Here is a 21,121-nt window from a genome sequence, read left to right as displayed (position 1 = left end):
TCATCTTATATGAAGCCTAATCTTGAAAGTAGAGATAGTGTCTGTCTCCCGAATCCAAACTGGAAGCTGGTTCCACAGAAGAGGGGCCTGAAAACTGAAGGCTCTGCCTCCCATTCTACTTTTAAATACTCTAGGAACAACAAGTAGGCCTGCAGTGTGAGAGCGAAGTGCTCTAATAGGGTGATATGGTACTACAAGGTCATTAAGATAAGATGGGGCCTGATTATTTAAGACCTTGTATGTGAGGAGCAGGATTTTGAATTCTGGATTTAACAGGAAGCCAATGAAGGGAAGCCAAAACAGGAGAAATCTGCTCTCTCTTTCTAGTCCCTGTCAGGACTCTTGCTGCAGCATTTTGGATTAGCTGAAGGCTTTTCAGGGAGTTTTTTGGACATCCTGATAATAATGAATTACAGTCGTCCAGCCTGGAAATAATAAATGCATGAACTAGTTTTTCAGTGTCACTCTGAGACAGGATATTTCTAACTTTAGAGATGTTGCACAAATGGAAGAAAGCAGTCTTACATATTTGTTTAATATGTGCGTTGAAGGACATGTCCTGGTCAAAAATGACTCCAAGGTTCCTCACAGTGTTACTGGAGGCCAAGGTAATGCCATCCAGAGTAAGAATCTGGTTAGATACCATATTTCTAAGATGTTCAGGGCCGAGTACAATAACCTCAGTTTTATCTAAATTAGAAGCCGAAAGTTAGCGGCCATCCAGGTCTTTATGTCTTTAAGACATTCCTGCAGTTTAACTAATTGGTGTGTGTTATCTGACTTCATGGACAGATAGAGCTGGGTGTCATCTGCATAGCAGTGTAAATGTATGCTATGTCTTCTAATGATGCTGCCTAAGGGAAGCATGTATAATGTAAACAGAATTGGTCCTAGCACTGAACCCTGTGGAACTCCATAATTAACCTCAGTGTGTGAAGAGGACTCTCCATTTACATGCACAAATTGGAGTCTATTAGATAGATATGATACAAACCACTGCAGTGCAGTACCTGTAATACCTACAGCATGTTCTAATCGCTCTAAAAGGATATTATGGTCGACAGTATCGAACGCTGCACTGAGGTCTAGCAGTGTTTTCTGTTTGTTTCTGTCAGAACCATGAAGACCGCCTCACCCTAGAAGAACGTTAGTCCATGTAGGGTATCTTAGCACAGTTTACTTGTGTCAGTTGGGTCAGCTAGTGCGAGGGCAGAGAGGGCAGCCTCTTCATTATTTTATTGTAGAGTGACAGGAACTGCCTATGAGCTTCTAATCAGGCAGAAGTATTGACAGAAAATATATCAAAGGAAATACATTGATGAAAATCAAAGAAGAGAAATATTTATGTGATGTTCCATTTTCCTGAGAACTGGCTGTGATGACTCCTTCAAGTACTACATGCTACTTTGTCCTGCTAGTTAAGCCTGCTGTCTGTTCTCAGGCCTCCCCCTGTTTCACTGCCATATATCCATCACCAGAGGGCTCCACTGACCTGCCTGCTGACATCAGAGCACACCCCTGTGTCATGTGACCTGGCTGGAGTTGCAAAGCTGGACTCAGAGGCTGTATCCCAATTCAGGGTCTGCAGCCTTAAAGGCCGCATTTTAAGGCCGATTACGTCACAGCGACGCGACGAAGGCTGTCCCAATTCAAAGGCTGCTCGAAATGCAGCCCTCAAATGCGTCCTTAATTTCCCTGAATTTTAAGGATGTGGCGGTGTAGACTTCGTGGCCCAACATATCCCAGACTTCATAGCGCGGCAGTCGGTGTGGATAATTTTGCCACAGACGGCAGAAGCAGTGCCGCCGAAGAGTAAACTGTTAAAAGTAAGTACTGAATATTATGTCACTTATTTATGTGAAAATGTTTAATAATGAGGGACATTAAAACATTACAGTTGGCCACATGTCGGCAAAGTTATTTGCCATTAGCGATGTTTGTACGTTCAGCGTTTATTTGGTTTTAAAGCCTTTAAAATATAATAATACTGTCACGGCGAGTGAGAAGAGCCGTGTGGAAAAGGTAAAGGAGGATCCAAATGCAGGCAGTAGTGAAGGTGTGAAGGTGATTTATTGAACAAGAAATATAGATAGGCAAACGGCAAAACGGAGAACTAAACTATACTGGGACAACTAAACTACTGAGCATGAACAAGAACATGAACCTGGACATAAAGGAAGGAAGACGATGGTACATGATGATGACGGCAGGGAACACACGAATGAAACATGGTGGACACACAGATGGACCAGCAACTACAATGACAGAGGACACGACTTAAATACACTCAGAGAAACACAGGGGGATTACACACAGGTGGGAGTAATTAACGAGACGAGAGGTAAAACTGAACACATTCACATGAGACACAGACCTTCACAATAAAACAGGAAACAAGAGCTCACTACACGAGGACGCAGACAGAACACAGAACTAAACTCACACAAAACATGAGAACACAAATCCTTAACCACGAGTAAACAGAAACATGGAACTCAAATAGTAACCAACAAATCACAAAGGTAACACAACGATCATTCAAGAGATAAACCAAAACATAATAAACTCAAAATGCTGGGTCGAACCAACCCAGAACCGTGACAAATACAATAGCTGACCTTATGTAACCGGTGTGATTCTGCGTTGTGTCTGATAAAAAAAGGTAAAAGAAAGAAAGGCCTCCAAGTAAATAATTTGCCCGCTCCAGCTACTCTCCCACAGGGGAATTGTAGAAAAGGGGCTGGTATTTATTTTTACATTGAACATAAAGTATGCATTTACACGTAACATATTTGACATAAGATAAAACAACAACATGAAATCTGACATACCTGATAAAAAAGGTAAAAGAAAGAAAGGCCTCCAAGTAAATAATTTGCCCACTCCAGCTCCTACAACCAAATACAAACAGTGGGGAAGAGGGTTAGCTCAACCCACCACAACTTCCAAGCTAGCAAGGAGTATATATTCATGCTAGCATTTATGGTGCCTAAAACACATTTATGATACATACATACTACACACTTATAACATCTAACAAAAACAGGCTTAATAATGACAATAATTGAACTAAAATCACAATCAGAAACATCCAGGTGGCTAAATATGCATTATATGTGTGTTTTAAAGTGTTGAAAAGAAATGACACCCACCTCTCCCACAGGGGAATTGTAGAAAAGGGGAGAGGCAAAAGGAGTACACTGTATTTATAGGGTTGCACCAAAGAAGAAGAAGAAAAGAATGAGGAGGGCTCTAACTGATAATGAACATAACTACAGGCTTGGAGGTCCTAAAAGTCAGGTATAAAAGGAACGGTTTGGGGGTTTAGAACACATTTTCTGTAATTATAACAATAATAATAATAATAATAATAATAATAATGATAATAATACATTTTATTTAAAAATAGCGCCTTTCAAAGCACCCAAGGACACTGTACAACAGATAAAAACACAAAAACTGAAAATATACACAATAATAAAAATAACAGATAAAAGTTAAGAGCATACAGAGGTTTAAACATAAGCAATTTTAAACAGATGAGTTTTGAGGGTGGACTTAAAAGAGGGAATGAAGTAATGTTTCTGAGGTCAGGGGGTAAGGAATTCCAAAGTCGAGGGGCAGAGCAACTAAAAGCCCCGCCCCCCATTGTAATCAGACGAGCGGAAGGAACGGAGAGAGAAAGAGAAGATGAAGATCTGAGGCACCGGGATGGGAAGTACATCTGTACTAAATCAGAGAGGTATGGTGGAGAGAGAGAATGAATAACCTTAAATGTATAAAGGATTATTTTAAAATGGATGCGAAATTTAACCGGGAGCCAGTGAAGCTGCTTCAGGATTGGGGAGATGTGGTGGGTAGAGAAAGTCCTAGTAATAATACGGGCAGCAGAGTTCTGGACATGTTGGAGCTGGTTGATGGATTTTTGTGTAAGGCCAAATAATAGTGAGTTACAGTAATCAATTCGAGAGATAACAAGATTATGGACGAGAATGGCAGTGGCATGAGGAGTGAGAAAAGGGCAGAGGCGATTGATGTTACGGAGTTGAAAATATGCTGCACGTGTGACATTATTGATATGTAAATTAAAAGATAATGTGCTATCAAGAATGACACCCAAGCTTTTCACAGAGGGAGAGATAGGGACCAGCGAATTATTGATAGTGAAAGAGAAATTGTTAATTCTGGATAGCAATTGTTTAGTGCCGACCAGGAGAAGTTCTGATTTATTGCTGTTGAGTTTAAGAAAGTTGGAGGAGAACCAGGAATTGAGTTCAGCTAAGCAGAGGGTGAGGGAGGGTGGAGGAAGAGTAGAATCGGGTTGGGTAGAGAGGTAAAGCTGGGTGTCATCGGCATAGCAGTGGAACTGAATATTGTATTTACAAAAAATATGTCAGAGAGGAAGAAGGTAAATGATGAAAAGAAGGGGCCCGAGGACAGATCCCTGGGGCACCCCAGTAGATAGAGGAGAAGGCTGAGAAGTGAAGGATTTTAATTGAATGAACTGAGTGCGGTCAGACAGGTATGATTTGAACCAGGCTAATGGAGTATGAGAGAGACCAATAGAAGCTAATCTACTAAGAAGAATGGGATGAGAGATGGTGTCAAAGGCTGCACTCAGATCAAGGAGAATAAGGATGGAGAGGAGACCAGAATCAGCTGCCATAAGAAGATCATTTGTTATTTTTATGAGAGCAGTTTCGGTGCTATGCAGAGGACGGAAACCAGACTGGAACTGTTCATAAAGGTTATTATCAGTGAGGTGTAGATGGACTTGTGAAGCAACTATTTTTTTCAAGAATTTTTGAGAGGAATGGTAGATTGGAGATAGGACGGAAATTATTAAAGTTATTGGGATCTAGACCTGTTTTTTTCAGGATTGGGGTAATGGCGGCAACTTTGAAAGAAGCAGGAACAGTTACAGTGGTGAGTGAAGAGTGAATAATAGCAGATATGAGGGGAAGGAGAGGGGGTAAACAGGCTTTGACAAGGACAGTGGGGATAGGATCAAGCTGGCAGGTAGAAGGCTTTGATTTGTGGATGAGATCAGCAATATCAGTTAAAGACGGAAGTTGAAAAACAGAGAGGAAGTGAGAAGGGGGTGGAGTTAAGACAGAGGAGCTACATTGAGCATTAGGGTCCAAGTCAAGGTGTATTTTATAATTTTTTTCAGTAAAGAATAGCATTAGAGCGTCACAGAAGTTAGATGAACAGAGATGAGCGGGCAGAGAATCAGGTGGCCTGTTAAAGGAGTTGAATAATGAGAATAGGGTCTTGGTGGAGTTCTCACTTGAACAGACAATGGTAGAATAATAGGCAGATTTAGTTTGACTGATACATTCCTGATAAATATTTCAATAGTTTGAGTTCAGGTGTTACCAGGGTGCAGAGCGAGAAAAGAGTACAGTTCTGGTTTTCTGTGGAGCAAGAGAATTCAAAATACTACTGAGGCTATGATTATAATAAAATACTAGATCCTCCTGAATAGCCAAATTGCTAAGAGACAAGCAGCTAGAGAGAGCAGAAGAAAGGATATCAAGATTTATATTCTTGATATTCCAGAAAGAAATAATACGAGGATTGTTAATTATAGAGAAAGTCATGTGAACATTAAAGGAGAGAAGTAGATGATCCGAAATTAGCAGCTCGTCAGCTGAGGAGTTGGAGGGGGTAAGTCCAGAACAACAGACTAGGTCCAAAGTATGGCCCTTAGTGTGGGTAGGGAAGTTTATGTATTGTTCAAGGCTGAAGCTATCAAAGCAGGATAAAAGGTCCTTGGTAAGAGGATGATTGCAGTTATCCACGTGGACGTTGAAGTCACCCAGCAATATTATATTAGGGGAAACAGTAGCTAGGTTGGTCAGCAGATCAGCAAAGTCACTGATAAAAACAGAATAAAATTTTGGGGGACGGTAGATGACAGCTATGACAGTTGGAGTAGGTCCTGAGAGTTGACAAACAACAGATTCAAAGGAGCTGTACGTAGGGACAGACAGCGGCGAGACTTTCCAGTTCTTGCGATAGATTACCGCGAGGCCACCACCACGGCCGGACTCACGAGGTTGGCAGGTGTAAACAAACCCCGGGGGGTGGAGTCGTTGAGTTGCGAAAAGTCATTGGGCTGTTGCCATGTCTCAGTCAAGCAGAAAAAGTCAAACTTACGGTCTGTTAGGAGATCCTGGATGAGATGTCCTTTGTTCGTAAGCGAACGGATATTAAGCAGGCCGAAGTTGACGGAAGTACTGTCGGACTGGATGAGAGTGTTGGGCGACCTAGGCAGGTTAGCCAAAACATTGTGGTCAACAGACCTGCCGGGGTTCCGTTGAGAGCGACCAGAGGTGGACCAGAAGGACTGAATTGGCTTGGAATTATCCTGATGGAAATACCGACGGGAGCCCCGATGTACGTACTTTCGTCGAGGGAGGAAGGCAATGTCCGTGTGGAGATGAAGAGCAGCCAGCGGCGGAGCAGCCAGGGAGAAGCGGAGCCGGAGGAGCTCATCAGCTGTATACTGATGGAGCCCAGTGCCAAGTGGGTAGATCGATGACATAAAGATCCAGACCCACACAGACAGTGCATAGATCCTGAAAAGCCACATCATGGACAGGAACAACCGGACAGAGACACCGGTGGGCCGTAGAGACAGGAACAGGACAGGAATCCGTAGCGACAGCGATAGCGGTGAGTAGCGGCAGCAAGTCGCGCCAGCGTTCACTCAACCGGAAGAATGGCACCGAAATGTGCGCAATGTGATTTATGACCCTGTTACACTGAATCTTACAGAGAATGTGATGATTTTGTGGATAATTAAAGTCAGTCATATATCCACAAACACAACCAGCTGAAAGTCAGTGATGCTGCTCGGTTTGCAGTCCTGAATATCACGGCACAAGCAGGATTCACTGCACTGTTAATGTTAGCTAAGTTATATTGCTGCCTTTGTTCGGTGGTGTCGAGCCAAACGGACTTTAACGTGTGTTTGAACGAGCTGACGGTTCACTCGTTAAGCTGAAAGAAAGATGCTTTAATCACAGGAGTCACACATGTGTCCACTGTACCATCTGGAACTCTTCTTGTTTAGCACTCGTAATAACACAAACACTAAATCCTCCTGTTTGTAGCAGTGTGTACACCTGAGACTGTCACCTGTGTGTCTGTCCTGCACTCTGGTTTCTTTCTCTCTGATTGTGGAATAAAAGTATGAACATGTGTTTATAAGTTACACTTGTGTTTGAATCCTGCAGCTTATCACACATTTGATTTCCATGTGTGACGACTGCAAGTGTCCAGAGTGAGGACAGACTGAGGGACCCACTGCCGCACATCATCTGTGAGGCTTTGCACCCCTGATGATCCACCAGGACAAACTCAGCAGTGTGTGAGGAAGAGGAGGAGGAAGAGCCAGCAGCAGCTGACAGATGGAGAGAATAGACAGACTGTTCCCTGTTTGTGAGGGACTGCTGGGAAAGTTTAACATAACTAACTGTCTGTCCTGAATCAGTCTTATTAGGTAATGTTCAAATAATGTTATCATCCAGTGTTTGCAGTGTGGGAGAAAGTACTCAGGGCCTTCAAGTTACACACTATGAAAGGCAGCAACAAGTTTAATGTTCAGAAACCTAAAGTATGTATCAGCAGCAGAATGGAGCTAAAAATAAATGTTTGTTTCAGTTCTATGAAGCTTTGAGTATTTTGGATTAGTAGCACTGCTGTGTTTGTTGCATCATATTGCTGTAATTGTTTATATGCTTTATATATTCTGAGGTAAGTTGATCTATAGTGTTACATCATATTCTATAAGGATGTTATGTGTTTGTAGACTTTCTGCCCAGTTTGACCCATTTAGCAGAAGTCAGCCTGTTTAAGGCTCTGATATCTATTCTGTGTGACTTAAAGCAGTTATGACATGGTCTGATTTTCTCACCCAATAAAGGAATATTTCATATATCAGTCTACTCTTCATTCTATCAGACACAGTTATCACAGCTCGTACATTTGCTTCTTCCACACATATATAAGCATTGAGCCAAATTTAGTAATGCCAACATATTAAAAGAACAATATTTGTCTCTTATATATGATACATCTATAGATACACTGTCACAGATACTTGTCTTTAAGTGAAGATTTAAAGTGATAGGAAATATAAATAAATGCAACTTGAATCTTTTCTGAAGCTCAGTGTTTGACACAGAGTTCATGTTCACTGCTGTAATAACTAATAATGATTAATATAATATTGGCCATATTATATTTACATTACCAAAGTGAGATGACTTTAGTCTCATGAACAACATTAACTAATTGTTATTTACTAGCTAATCTTAAATGATAAATAATCAGAAATGAAGCCATTTCTGTACTGAAGTACAATCATGTTTTACAGTCCTGTGGTCTCAGCCTCAGATACTTATCAAACCACACAACTTATATTCTTTGTGAAAACTCTTCTTTCAAAAAAACACCCAAAACAACCCCTCCACCCACCCACCAAAACTGTGCTATACACAATTTTGTCAACACCATGGACAAAACAAAAAACAAAACAAAAAACAAAACAACTTAAGCAAATGCATAAATTAAAGCTATATTTTCTTGAATAGTCTTTTGAATGTAGGTTAGTCTTATGATTGTAAAGAGACTGTCAGCTTAGCTGCTTTGTAATTCTCTTGTTTGAATCCCTCAGCAGCTTAAAAACTGTGAGGTTATGAATCTCTCCCTCTCTTTTGTTGTGTGTGTGTGTGTGTGTGTGACAGAGAGAAAGAGAGAAATGGTGTTTAACAAATCAGATCACATCCAATACCACTTTGCAGGAATGGAGACCACAGAGGAAAGAAGGATCAAGAATGGTGAACGGTGGAAAGCTCCATACTGTTCTCATGAAAATGTCTCAAAGAGAAAACTGACAGAGGTCATAAAACTGGTTTTAGGCACAATGTTAGCCGGAGACAACAAACTGCTGCCAAATTTACCATAATGTGATATTAGCCACAATGTTTTTAATTAGATGACAGTTTAAAGCCAAGGATGGAACTTTCTTGACATCTCAACCAAAGGCCACCGGTGTGCTTGTCCCCTCTCTGCTCTCACTCATAAGCCCCTTTCAACAAACGTATGAAACCTGTGCAGTGCTAGGAAGGTAGCCTCAGAGTATGTCATTTCCTCGTTTTACTTTCAATCATGGTCATCGAGTCTCTGACAATAAGAAAATGTGTTTACATCATTTTTATAGATCCCATAAATAATTGTGACTATATTACAGAACAGCACTGTTCATAATAAGTGTAACGTAATGAAGGAGAAGGTTATGTTAACAAGAAGATTTGTAAAAGAAATCAGCAATTACTTGTTTTAGACCAGGGGTCTCAAACTCGCTGCGTCCCACATCACCCCTACTTGTATATTGATGTGAAGAAATATAATGCAATTTGGCCCTTGAACTTTTTTTGTTAGAGAGGATTTGTTTGTTGTTGAGTGCAATGGTAAAATAAGTTCTTTAAAAAGCAAAAAATGATTTAATATGAAGACAATGTGAATAACATGTTGAGGGATTGGCTGTGTTAGTTGACATTTGACAATCTCAATAAACATGTAGGATGAACATCAAAATGTGGTCCAATCAAGTTTTTTTACATAATATATGTTGTTGTTGTTGTTTTGTGTTTGTTATCAATGTTGTGAAAAACGTTAAGCTTAGTAAGCCATCAAGCACTGATTACTCGTAGAAGAGCACCAATAGGAGACAGAACTAATTAGAAGGTGTTATTATTCAGTCTGTACATCGAATAGAAGGCACTAACCACAAGGTGATCTTCAATGCATCTCTGTGTGAATGTGAACGGGGCGAGAAGACCCCCACTGACTGCATGTCTTTAGACTGTGGGAGGAAGCTGGAGAGAACATGCAGACTCCACACAAAGACCCCGGCCTGATGGGGTTAGGGTCCTGAGTTTGATACCCCAAACTGAACCCAGGACAGAGGAAGGGATGGGTGATGTTCATGTGTGCCCAGGTGTATGATGTGGCTCTTTGCGGTGACACAGTAAAAAATGTGGCTGTTTGTCTGTGACTGGTTGGCTGCCCCAGCCCTGGCCCTTCATGTATTTCAGTAATGTCTTTTTCTCCCGTCTCCTCCTCTCGTTTACATGTTTTGCCCTTGTGACCCATTCCTTCTGTCACGTGTGTTTTCCCCCCAGCCATCATGTTCTGTTTGTGCTTAGTTATGTCCATGTCTCATCTCTAGTCCTCTTTTCCCTCTGTATGTATTTACAGTGTACGTGTTCCTCGTCGGTTCGTCATGCTAAGTCTGCGTGTCTTATTCCGTCATGTGTCATGTATGACTCCCAATCTCACTGACTTTAACTAATAATAACTGTTTGCTGAGTGTTATGTCTAAAAGGTATTGCACAATCGCCTCTAGTAGAGGATCAGGTTTGTTTTCCACTGATAATGGATTTTAACATGACTGACCAATGATTGTGGAGCACATCCATGTAGGATCTTATAAATACAACGAGCAAACTTAAATGTTTTAAAATGTTCCAAACTTAATATATTGTATTTTTGAAGTATGACGGAAGGAAAAAGTTTCATATTTTTAAAAATAATTTCATATGATCAAATTTATGTCAAAAAGTTCATATTTATTCCTCCTATGTCATGTGTGAGTACTGTACTGTAAATGTCATATATATCAGATGATACTGATAACCTAATGCTAATAACTATGCAGAGGTCTCTAGGCCTCGACTTTTATGGAGCATGTGAAGTTTGGGGCAGAGTGGACAAAGAAAAGTTTCTCAGCAGGTTCAACAGGTTGCTACAACACAGGCCGATGAAGTATTGCACTCACTCATCCAAACTGGCAAACATGTAACATACACCCTAAGACTGATCCTGCTTTTTACTCCTTTGCTATGATTTAATTTGATATTATGTAGCCATGGAGACAGTTTGCATAGATTAGAATGTTAGATTCCTGTGATGTCATCAATGCCCGATGTTTTGTTTTAATGTCTTGTGATAGTTCTAAGTGCAGACAAAGTCAGAGTTCAAGTGAGTTTAGTCCAATTTTGATCCAGTTTCTGACATGTGGTCAAAATCTTGGCCGACCTTTACCACACCACGTGCTGTGGGTGTGCGTAAATATCTAGGTGAGTAAAGTCTCCTTTACCTGTTAAATTCATCTTCATTTAGGGCTTTTACTTCAGGTGTTTTGATTCAGTAGTAACCAAGTGATCTTTGTACAAACTGCAGACCGCCACACTGATCCCTGACCATCGATCCATCCCTGTTAAATGTGACTGGATTTTCAGGTGATACTGAGAACCTTGTTTGAAACATGGAATGTTATCCCCGACACATAAACATGAAGAAATATGCATTTGGAGTCCTGACTGTCACGGCGAGTGAGAAGAGCCGTGTGGAAAATAAAGGAGGATCCAAACGCAGGCACTTGTACAGGTGTGAGGGTGGTTTATTAAACACAAAAAGGAAATGGACAAACGGCGAACGGAGCAAAGACTAAACTAAACTGGGAACAAACTGACTACAGAACACGAACCTGGACATGAATGAGAGCGGGCGGAAACAGATGACGGTAGACTGCAGGGAAACACACAGATGAAGCAGGGTGGAAACACAGACGGACCAGCAACTACAATGACAGAGGACACGACTTAAATACACTCAGAAAATCAAAGGGGGAAAATTACACACAGCTGGGAGTCATTAACGAGACGAGAGGTAAAACTGAACACACTCACATGAGATGCAGACCTTCACAATAAAACAGGAACAAGAAACCATCACACTAAGACGCAGACTCGACATTGAGAGACAGACAGAAAATGACACATGGAACTAGACATATACTAAGCAGACACAACCGAAGAACAAAGCCTATAAACACAAATAAACAGAAACATGAAACTCTAATAATAAACATCATAATCGTCATCATCAACACAAGAGAACAAGAAAACAATCCCTGATGGAAAATTAAACCAAAACATAATAAACTCAAAATACTGGGTAGAAACTGACCCAGAACCGTGACACTGACGATCTTCAGATCCACATACGTATGTGAGCAGCTGTTCTCCACCATGAACTGTGTTACAAACAAACACAGCTGACGCCTCACAGACGACAGCTTACAGTCCTGCGTAGATGAAAGTGACTTTGTAACTTGTAACTGTAAATTAAATGTGTAAGTGATATTTATATAGGTGTAAACTTATCCTCAGCTTTATGCCTTGTTGCTGTTTTAGAAAGAGTTAAAAAATGAATCCACTATTTAAACCTTTTGAATGCAGGATATTTTATTAAAGCAATTTAGCAGGAGGGGGAAAAGCCAGCTCACATACTATGATCACATAATGAAATCACTTAATACTCATCTAATTAACCCACTCTTAGCTAATGTTGATCTTTTGAGGAGAGAGATTGAGGAGAGAACGGGCACATCCATGCCTGAAGAGGCCCTTATCTCTGTTTTGCATCCCTGCAACTTCAACACTCCAGGGATTCAGTTGAAATCCAAATCCTCTCAAAGTTATAATTCAAAATAAAACAAAATAAAATAAAATGGAAACTCTTGGAAGTGTTGATCTTCTCTCTTGCTCTTGACGAAGGCGGTCGCACTCCTCCTCTCCTCCTCCTCCTCCTCTCCCTTATATTCCCTGCTTAGCCTCTTGTGTCCTTGTCTAGTCTCGTGTTTTTTGTATTACTTTTCCCTGAACACTCTCTCACAGTCTGTTCTCTAAAACCTAAAAGAGGAATTCTGGATTGGATCAACTGGTCCCTAAATGCAATTGACACCCCTTTCTCAACGAGAAGTTTGGGCTTGGGTGAGCCTGAGTGCTGAAGATATCTACCTATTCGGAACCATGGTAACAGGGTTCTGGCTGATCGGAGCTGGCTTGGCCCTGACTTATCAAAGAATTAAGAAAGCGGAACTGGCTGTTCAAACCCCCACAAGGCTGCCTTCTGGGATTGGAACGATGGGAAGAGACGTGAGTGGGCTCATTGAGTCAGCATGGATAAGATCTGAGCGCAAATTGGATCACATCTTGGAGCAGCTCACTGCGGTCGTGAGTTCTCAGAATCGGCTCTTTGAGCACAAGAAATAACAACATCACAGAACGCAAGTATGGCGAAGCTCGCGGCTCTCCAACGGTAGATTGAGAGACCAGTGTTGGACTGTAGAACTGCTTTGAAATTCATATGAGCTGTTCGCACTAAATTAAAAAGCACCATCACTTCATGCGGATACCCTCTCGGCGCCAGCTGCGGCCTCAAGGCCGGAGCTGAACAACAACACCCTGATAACGACTGTGTTTAGTCTGTTCCTTCCCATTCTATGCAAGGCCACCTGGGTTGGCTGTAAGACTGTTTACTTAGCCTGGCAGGGCGAAGGACACTGTCTCAGCTGAACTCTGGACACGCACACACATACATATACACTGATATGCACACACTCATCCCCCCTCCCTTTCCAAACGCCTTCAATGCTTATTCCCTTCCAATGCTGACGGGGATCAAGGAGAACAGCGCACAGGCTGCAGGCCCGGATGTACTGTTTAATTCGACTGTCTCTCACCCTTTACCCACCCCTGTTACTTGTCATGTGTTTCTTTGGTGTATTAAGAGTTTTTTCATGTGCAGAGGTGTTTTTTTCTGTTCTCAAACTGATCTCCCTGTTGGAGCTCAGTCTGGGAGGAGTTATTTTTTTCTTCTTATCTTTCCTCATGTGGTGCATTTTCCATTGTTATACCTCTCTGACCTGTCTTCCCCATGTGATGTTTGTGTAATGTATGTATGGTCGGAGGGTAAGATGGCGCGGGCACGGCTGGCAGCCTTAACCAATTTCCTTCGGGATGAATAAAGTATGATCAATCAATCAATCAATCTGTCTTTATCTGTATCACTAATGCACACGCAGACTTATATAAACACCAAGGTGATAAACTCAAACCCCTCTATTGTTTTTACCGCCTCAAGGCGCTTCATGGATACAGAGAAAAACCCAACAATCATATGACCCCCTATGAGCAAGCACTTTGGCGACAGTGGGAAGGAAAAACTCCCTTTTAACAGGAAGAAACCTCCGGCAGAACCGGCAGAGATGAGTCCACTGTCAGAGGCCATAAGAAGATCATTTGTAACCTTCACTAAAGCTGTTTCTGTGCTGTGATGAACTCTGAAACCTGACTGAAACTCTTCAAATAAACCATTCCTCTGCAGATGATCTGTTAGCTGTTTGACAACTACTCTTTCAAGGATGTTTGATATGAAAGGAAGGTTGGAGATTGGCCTATAATTAGCTAAGACTGCTGGGTCTAGAGATGCTTTTTGAGTAAAGGTTTAACTACAGCCAGCTTGAAGGCCTGTGGTACATAGCCGATTATTAGAGATAGGTTGATCATATTTAAGATCGAAGAATTAATCAATGGCAGGACTTCTTTGAGCAGTTTTGTAGGAATGGGGTCTAAAAGACACGTTGATGGTTTGGAGGAAGTAATTATTGAAGTTAACTCAGAAAGATCAATTGGAGAAAAATAGTCTAACTTAACAGCAATGGAACTAAGAGTAGCTGTAGATAATATTACATCTGTGGGATGATTATTGTATTATTATTTTTTTCTCTAATGATAAAAATTTTATTTGTGAAGAAGTTCATGAAGTCATTACTAGTTAACGTTAAAGGGATGGTTGGCTCAACAGAGCTCTGACTTTTTGTCAGCCTGGCTACAGTGCTGAAGAGAAACCTGGGGTTGTTCTTATTTTCTTCAATCAGTGATGAGTAGTAAGCTGTTCTGGTTTTGCGGAGGGCTTTCTTATAAAGCAACAAACTATTTCTCCAGGCTAAATGATGATCCTCTAAATTTGTGACACGCCATTTCCTCTCCAGATTACAAGTCATCTGCTTTAGGGTACATGTTTGAGAATTATACCACGGGGTCAGGTACTTCTGATTAGAGACCTTAGTTTTCACTGGAGCTACAGTATCCAGAGTCGTACATAGTGAGGAGGTGAAATTATTAACAAGATAATCGACCTCTGTTGGGGTAGCGTTCAGGTAGCTGCTCTGCTCTGTGTTGGTACAGGGCATTGACGATGATAACAGTGGCTGGATTATATTCTTAAACTTAGTTACAGCGCTTTCAGAAAGACATCTACTTTGATAAAGTCTACTCTCCACTGCTGCGTAATCAATTATTGTAAATGTAAATGTTATCAAGAAATGATCAGACAGGAGAGGGTTTTCAGGAAACACTGTTAAATGTTCAGTTTCTATGCCATATGTTAAAACAAGATCTAGAGTGTGATTAAAGTGGTGGGTGGGTTCTTTTACATTTTGAGAGAAACCAATTGAGTCTAACAACAGATTAAATGCCATGTTGAGGCTGTCATTTTTAGCATCTACATGGATGTTAAAATCACCCACAATAATTATTTTATCTGAGCTCAGAACTAAATTAGATAAAAAGTCTGAGAAATCAGACAGAAACTCTGTGTAAGGCCCAGGTGGACGATAGATGATAACAAGTAAGACTGGTTTCTGAGTTTCACAGCTGGGGTGGACAATGTTAAGCATCAGGCTTTCAAATGAATTAAAAGTCTGTCTTGGTCTTTCATTAATTAATAGACTGGTGTGAAAATTTGCTGCCACACCTCCCCCTCGACCTGTGCTTCGAGATTTCTGTTAGTTAGAATGACTCGGGGGTGTTGATTCATTTAAACTAACATAATCATCCTGCTGCAACCAGGTTTCTGTAAGGCAGAGTAAATTGATTTGTTGATCAATTATTAAGTCATGTACTAACAGAGACTTGGAGGAGAGAGACCTAATATTTAATAATCCACATTTCACTGTTTTACTCTTTGGTTCAGATGTGGATACTGTATTGTTCTTTCTTTGTAATTGTTTATGTTTAAGTTGTTTGTTGCTGGTTTTTAGTTTGTTTTTTGTCTTTTTGGAAGCTGACACAGTCTCTATGGAGATGGGTTTTTGGAGGGGTAGCAGGAGGAGAGAAGCTGCAGAGAGGCGTGTAAGACTGCAACTCTGCTTCCTGGTCCCAACTCTGGATAGTCATATTTTGGGGGGTTTAATAAATTTGTCCATATTTCTAGAAATGAGAGCTGCTCCATCCAAAGTGGGATGGATACCGTCTCTCCTAACAAGACCAGGTTTCCTCCAGAAGGTTTGCCAATTATCTATGAAGCCCACATCGTTTCTGGGACACCACTCAGACAGACAGCAATTCAAGGAGAACATGCGGCTAAACATGTCACTCCTGGTCTGATTGGGGAGGGGACCAGAGAAAACTACAGAGTCCGACATTGTTTTGGCAAAGTTGCACACCGATTCAACATTGATTTTAGTGACCTCCGATTGGCGTAACCGGGTGTCATTACTGCCGACGTGAATTATGATTTTACTGAATTTACGTTTACCCTTAGCCAGCAGTTTTAAATTTCCTTCAGTGTCGCCTGCTCTGGCCCCTGGAAGACAATTGACTATGGTTGCCGGTGTCTCTAGCTTCACATGTCTGAGAACAGAATCACCAATTACCAGAGTTTGACCCCCGGCGGGTGTGTCGCCGAGTGGGGAAAAACGGTTAGACACATGAACGGGTTGGTGGTGTACCTGGGGCTTCTGTTTAGGACTATGCTTCCTCCTCACCGTCACCCAGCCGCCCTCTTTCCCCAGCTTCTTGGGGTCTGCCGGGGAACAGCTAGCGGGGCCTTTCGCTATCTTCGGCTGCACCAGCTACAGGGGCCTGGCTAGCTACGGGTGAATGAAGGGTGCGAAGCCGAGTCTCCAATTCAGTAATCCTGGCCTCCAGAGCTGCAAATATGCTACATTTGTTACAGATATCATTACTGCTAAAGGAGGCCGAGGAGTAACTAAACATCTGACACAATGAGCAAGAAAGTGCAGGAGGGACAGGTGAAGTAGCCATGGTGCTAACGATTCGGCTACGAGCTAAGCTAAGCGAGCGAAACAGTACAGAGACAGAGAGTGAATACTTTGGCTATAAATTAGGTAGTGAGTACACAGAAAGTGTGCTTCGGATGAAGCACGTGAAGATTATACTATGAAAAAAGAATGTATTTAAAAGTTGTTAATTAAATTGCTAAGCAGATAAGCTACTCAGAAACACCATTGTGTTTGAGCAGGAACAGGAAGTGATACTCTACCGCAGAGCGAGCGAACACCAAGTGACAGCGCCACCAAGCAGATGTATGACTGTAGTAGCGTCCATTTGTATTTTGGTTTCCTCTTCTGTCTCCAGTAGCTGTTGAAGGTTTCGTGCGGTTTTAATCAGAGGCATCTTATTAACACATAAATCAACGATTCCCTGAACTACTCAAAAGAAAGAATTCCCCAAATAGGAGCACTAAGGGAATAGGAAAACCACAACTGTTTCCATTTGAGGGGTCTCTATTTGAGATGTTCTGTAAGTGAACCGTGTTGTCTAAAGTTTGCTTCAAAGTGTCTAATTGTTGTAAACTCACATGTAAGGTCACTTTGAGTGGGTGCACTAAGGAATACAACCACCATCAGTGTCTCCATTCAAAGTGATCTTGATATGAAACATAGAACTCAATTTGATAGACCTAACATGGAGGGTCAGGTAGAATTTGTAGCAGTCGATGAGCGTCTCTATTTGAGATGTTCTTTAAGTGAAACATATAATCTAAAGTTTGCTTCAAAGTGTCTAATTGTTGTAAACTCATATGCAAGGTCACTTTGAGTGGGTGCACTTAGGAATACAACCACCATCAGTGTCTCCATTCAAAGTGATCTTGATATGAAACACAGAACTCAATTTGATAGACATAACATGAAGGGTCAGTTAGAATTTGTAGCAGTTGTTGTGTACAACTGGTCCAAGCAGATGCACTTACTGAATGCAAGAGAGAAGTTCTTGCATGAGTTGGACCAATAATGCAGACTTCTAATGAACGCTCTTCCTTACCAGTGAGTCCCGAAGCTCTTTTGGAATATTCTGTATTGTCCGTGTTTCCAAGTCCACGAGAGATGCTTGAACATGAGTCTCCTTTTATATGAACTCAAGACTCAATTTGGCATTGATATTTGACATCACAGCGCAGAAGCGAATCTGGCATTGATATTTGACAACACAACAGAGAAGCGAGTTTGGCATTGATATTTGACATCAAAGCAGAGAAGCGAGTCTGGCATTGACATTTGACATCACAACAGAAAGACGAATCTGGCATTGACATTTGACATTACAACAGAGAAGCTAGTTTGGCATTGATATTTGACATCACAACAGAGAAGCGAGTTTGGCATTGATATTTGACATCACAACAGAGAAGCGAGTTTGGCATTGATATTTGACATCACAACAAAGAAGCGAGTCTGGCATTGATATTTGACATCACAACAGAGAAGCGAGTTTGGCATTGATATTTGACATCACAACAGAGCAGCGAGTCTGGCATTGATATTTGACATCACAACAGAGAGGTCGAATCTGGCATTGATATTTGACATCACAACAGAGAGGTCGAATCTGGCATTGATATTTGACAGCACAACAGAGAAGCTAGTTTGGCATTGATATTTGACATCACAACAGAGAGGTCGAATCTGGCATTGATATTTGACATCACAACAGAGAAGCGATTTTGGCATTGATATTTGACATCACAACAGAGAAGCGAGTTTGGCATTGATATTTGACATCACAACAAAGAAGCGAGTCTGGCATTGATATTTGACATCACAACAGAGAAGCGAGTTTGGCATTGATATTTGACATCACAACAGAGCAGCGAGTCTGGCATTGATATTTGACATCACAACAGAGAGGTCGAATCTGGCATTGATATTTGACATCACAACAGAGAGGTCGAATCTGGCATTGATATTTGACAGCACAACAGAGAAGCTAGTTTGGCATTGATATTTGACATCACAACAGAGAAGCGAGTTTGGCATTGATATTTGACATCACAACAGAGAAGCGAGTTTGGCATTGATATTTGACATCACAACAAAGAAGCGAGTCTGGCATTGATATTTGACATCACAACAGAGAAGCGAGTTTGGCATTGATATTTGACATCACAACAGAGCAGCGAGTCTGGCATTGATATTTGACATCACAACAGAGAGGTCGAATCTGGCATTGATATTTGACATCACAACAGAGAGGTCGAATCTGGCATTGATATTTGACAGCACAACAGAGAAGCTAGTTTGGCATTGATATTTGACATCACAACAGAGAGGTCGAATCTGGCATTGATATTTGACATCACAACAGAGAAGCGATTTTGGCATTGATATTTGACATCACAACAGAGAAGCGAGTTTGGCATTGATATTTGACATCACAACAAAGAAGCGAGTCTGGCATTGATATTTGACATCACAACAGAGAAGCGAGTTTGGCATTGATATTTGACATCACAACAGAGCAGCGAGTCTGGCATTGATATTTGACATCACAACAGAGAGGTCGAATCTGGCATTGATATTTGACATCACAACAGAGAGGTCGAATCTGGCATTGATATTTGACAGCACAACAGAGAAGCTAGTTTGGCATTGATATTTGACATCACAGCAGAGATGCGAGTCTGTCATTGACATTTGACATCACAAGAGAGAAGCGAATTTTGCATTGATATTTGACATCACAACAGAGAAGCGAGTCTGGCATTGATATTTGACATCACAACAGAGAAGCGAGTCTGGCATTGATATTTGACATGACAACAGAGAAGCGAATCTGGCATTGATATTTGACATCACAACAGAGAGTAGCGAGTCTGGCATTGATATTTGACATCACAACAGAGAAGCGAATCTGGCATTGATATTTGACATCACAACAGAGAAGCGAATCTGGCATTGATATTTGACATCACAACAGAGAAGCGAGTCTGGCATTGATATTTGACATCATAACAGAGAAGCGAGTCTGGCATTGATATTTGACATCATAACAGAGAATTGAGTTTGGCATTAATATTTGACATCACAACAGAGAAGCGAGTCTGGCATTGATATTTGACATCACAACAGAGAAGCGAGTCTGGCATTGATATTTGACATCATAACAGAGAAGTGAGTTTGCCATTGATATTTGACATCACAACAGAGAAGCGAGTCTGGCATTGTTATTTGACATCACAACAGAGAGATGAATCTGGCATTGATATTTGACATCACAACAGAGAGATGAATCTGGCATTGATATTTGACATCATAACAGAGAAGTGAGTTTGCCATTGATATTTGACATCACAGCAGAGAGAAGCGAGTTTGGCATTGATATTTGACATCACAGCAGAGAGAAGCGAGTCTGGCATTGATATTTAATGATGTTTACATTATACATGCTTCCCCTAGGCAGCATCATTAGAAGACATAGCATACATTTTCACTGCTATGCAGATGACACCCAGCTCTATCTGTCCATGAAGCCAGATAACACACACAAATTAGTTAAACTGCAGGAATGTCTTAAAGACATAAAGACTTGGATGGCCACTAACTTTCTGCTTCTTAACTCAGATAAAACTGAGGTCATTGTACTCGGCGCTGAAAAGCTTAGAAATATGGTATCTAACCAGATTCTTACTCTGGATGGCATTACCTTGGCCTCCAGTAACACTCTGAGGATCCTTGGAGTCATGTTTGACCAGGACATGTCCTTCAACGCACATAATAAACAAATATTTAAGACTGCGTTCTTCCATTTGCGCAACATCTCTAAAATTAGAAATATCCTGTCTCAGAGTGACGCTGAAAAACTAGTTCATGCATTTATTACTTCCAGGCTGGACGACTGCAATTCATTATTATCAGGATGTCCAAAAAACTCACTGAAAAGCCTTCAGTTAATCCAAAATGCTGCAGCAAGAGTACTGACAGGGACTAGAAAGAGAGAGCATATTTCTCCTGTTTTGGCTTCCCTTCATTGGCTTCCTGTTAAATCCAGAATTGAATTCAAAATCCTGCTCCTCACATACAAGGTCTTAAATAATCAGGCCCCATCTTATCTTAATGACCTTGTAGTACCATATTACCCTAGTAGAGCACTTCGCTCTCGCTCTGCAGGCCTACTTG

At 41.2% G+C, this 21,121-nt stretch overlaps 2 pseudogenes; both read right to left on the bottom strand.

The window, feature by feature from the left end:
• On the bottom strand, positions 1-6,598 carry LOC148094585 (uncharacterized; annotated as a pseudogene).
• Positions 6,599-11,548: 4,950 nt separating this feature from the next.
• On the bottom strand, positions 11,549-20,687 carry LOC148094584 (uncharacterized; annotated as a pseudogene).
• Positions 20,688-21,121: the final 434 nt, after the last annotated feature.

The sequence above is a fragment of the Neolamprologus brichardi genome, unplaced genomic scaffold, assembly GCF_056152115.1.
Source record: "Neolamprologus brichardi isolate AB-2024 unplaced genomic scaffold, ASM5615211v1 NODE_ptg000033l+_length_6344489_cov_1, whole genome shotgun sequence".
NCBI lineage: Eukaryota > Metazoa > Chordata > Actinopteri > Cichliformes > Cichlidae > Neolamprologus > Neolamprologus brichardi.
The sequence above is the reverse complement of the archived record's forward strand: the minus strand, read 5'-3'. Positions and strand labels throughout refer to the sequence as shown.